Source organism: Aotus nancymaae, unplaced genomic scaffold, assembly GCF_030222135.1.
Source record: "Aotus nancymaae isolate 86718 unplaced genomic scaffold, 86718_ANA_hifiasm-v0.15.2.pri h1tg000018l, whole genome shotgun sequence".
NCBI lineage: Eukaryota > Metazoa > Chordata > Mammalia > Primates > Aotidae > Aotus > Aotus nancymaae.
In genome coordinates this window covers 4,812,112-4,815,018 of record NW_026988430.1, presented here as the reverse complement: position 1 = coordinate 4,815,018, position 2,907 = coordinate 4,812,112, and the positions used below count along the sequence as shown (strand labels likewise).

General features: G+C 47.3%; 1 pseudogene; it reads right to left on the bottom strand.

Annotated features, from left to right (window-relative positions):
- Positions 1-214: 214 nt before the first annotated feature.
- On the bottom strand, positions 215-729 carry LOC105723603 (large ribosomal subunit protein eL32-like; annotated as a pseudogene).
- Between the last annotated feature and the right edge of the window lie 2,178 nt (positions 730-2,907).

Below are 2,907 nucleotides of genomic sequence, written 5' to 3'. Positions count from 1 at the left end.
CACATAACAGTGTTTGGCGGGAAGGCTGGGCTCAGCTGGTGGTGCCTACACATAGCCTCTTCAAAAAGGGGTCTTGGAGTGGCTGGACTTCTTCACGTGGTGGCTCAGGAAGCTCCAAGCATGAGTGTCCCAGGTGAGCTGGGTGGAGGCTCTAAGGCATTTTCCAACCCACCGCAGAAGTCTGTGAGAATCATTTCTGCCACACTATTTTTTTTTTAATTAAGGAAGGAAGATGCCAGTTTTATTTAAACACAAAATGTGCACATAAGCTGTCTACTCATTTTCTTCACTGCGCAGCCTGGCATCGGGGTTGGTGACTCTGATGGCCGGCTGGGCAGCTCTTTCCACGATGGCTTTGCGGTTCTTGAGGAAACATTGTGAGCGATCTCAGCACGGTAAGATTGGTTGCACATCAGCAGCACTTCCAGCTCCTTGACATCGTGGACCAGGAACTTTGGAAGCCACTGGGCAGCACGTGCTCTGTTTTCTTGTTGCTCCCATAACCAATGTTAGGCATCAAGATCTGGCCCTTGAACCTTCTACGAACCCTGTGGTCAATACCTCTGGGTTTCCGCCAGTTACGCTTAATTTTGACATATCGGTCTGACTGGTGCCGGATGAACTTCTTGGTTCTCTTTTTGACGATCTTGGGTTTCACAAGGGGTCTAAGGGCGGCCATGATGCTGAGGAGGAGATTGCTGCTACCTCCATAGGCAGCACTGAGAAAGAGAGCTCTGCCACACTATTAGCTAAAGCTGTCACAAGTCCTCCGGAGGGACATAGACCACATATCTTAATGGGATGAATATCCAAGGATTTGTGGCCATGTTTCACAAATGCCATGAAGGATAGACTGTATATTGTGTATAATGGTTACACATGGGCAAGAGTGGGGGAAGGGTGGGACGGACAGGATAGAAGTTAGACTTCTCTGAATAGAATTCATTTTGTAGATTTGATTTTAGAAGCATGTAAGTATGTTATATGATTATAAATAAAAGTTTTACAAAGTCCCTAAACATTGAAAGCAAAAGGAAACAAAGGAACCTGTGTATACACACTTTACAACCACATTGAGAGGAAGTACTCCAAGGAACTTTAAAATACCGTAATTTGACTATATATCCCTGGTGTAATATGCCCTAAAGACAAAAAGAAATGGCCAGGCGCGGTGACTCAAGCCTGTAATCCCAGCACTTTGGGAGGCCGAGGCGGGTGGATCACGAGGTCAAGAGATCGAGACCGTCCTGGTCAACATGGTGAAACCCCGTCTCTACTAATACAAAAAATTAGCTGGGCATGGTGGCGCGTGCCTGTAATCCCAGCCACTCAGGAGGCTGAGGCAGGAGAATTGCCTGAACCCAGGAGGCGGAGATTGCGGTGAGCCGAGATCGCGCCATTGCGCTCCAGCCTGGGTATCAAGAGCGAAACTCCGTCTCAAAAAAAAAAAAAAAAAAAAGACAAAAAGAAACAATCATCTTAAACTGTTCCAATCATTGCATTATGTTGATGATGGTGCTGATATTTTTCTGATATCACTGTGTGTGCAGTGGCTTCATGCAAATGGTTTTCTGACTTTATTAATTCTTTTCATTGAGAACCAGATTCTTGCCTAGAGAAAATGAATACAAATGAATAGAAGCTTTTTTTTGTTTGTTTGTTTGTTTGTTTTGAGACGGAGTTTTGCTCTTGTTACCCAGGCTGGAGTGCAATGGCACTATCTCGGCTCACCGCAACCTCCACCTCCTGGGTTCAGGCAATTCTCCTGCCTCAGCCTCCTGAGTAGCTGGGATTACAGGCACGCGCCACCATGCCCAGCTAATTTTTTGTATTTTTAGTAGAGACGGGGTTTCACCATGTTGACCAGGATGGTCTCCATCTCTTGACCTCGTGATCCACCCGCCTCGGCCTCCCAAAGTGCTGGGATTACAGGCATGAGCCACCGCGCCCGGCCCAGAATAGTAGAAGTTAAGTGAAAGCCCTGCAGTCCTAAATTTGAATAAGTAGTATCATTATGAATTAATGATGTAGAAATACTGACCACTGGCTGGGCACGGTGGCTCATGCTTGTAATCCCAACACTTTCAGACCCACCTTGAGAGGCCAAGGTGGGCAGATCACTTGAGGACAAGAATTCAAGACCGGCCTGGCCAGCATGGTGAAACCTGTCTCTACTAACAAAACCAAACAAAACAAAAATTAGCCAGGCGTGGTAGTGCACACCTGTAATCCCAGCTGCTCGGAAGGTTGAGGTAAGAGAATCACTGGAACCCAGAAGGTGGAGGTTGAAGTGAGTGAAGATCAGGCCACTGCACTCCAGCCTGGGTAACAGAGGGAGACTGTGAGAAAAGGAAGAAGAAGAAAGAAGAAGAAAAGAAAAAGAAGGAGGAAGAGGAGGGGGAGAAGGGGGAGGAGGGGGAGGAGGGGGAGGAGGGGGAGGAGGGGGAGGAGGGGGAGGAGGGAGAGGAGGGGGAGGAGGGGGAAGGGGAGAAGAGAGGGGAGGAGGGGAAGGATGAGGAGGAGGAGAAGAAGGAGAGGAGAAGAAGAATTAGAAGGAGGAGGAGGAGGATGAGGAGAAGGAGGAGGGAGAGGAGGGGGAGGAGGAGGAGAAGGAGGAGAAGGAGAAGAAGGAAGAGGAGGAGGAGAACTACTGACCACTGTGCACCCCGGATATCCAAGTCATGGTTTTTTAAATTTCAGTTTATTTTTCTTTTTTATATTTTGTTTTACATGCTATTTTGACAAAGGTTGTGGTTTCTAAACACTATTTCTCACTAAAAGGAATAAGAGCTCCTAGGAGAAATGGTTGACTCCAGGAGCAGTAAATGCACACACTAAACCTGCAGCATCTTACCAAACCAGAGAGCAAGTACATTCTCAAAGACCTCTGGGGTCATGTCCAAAGTA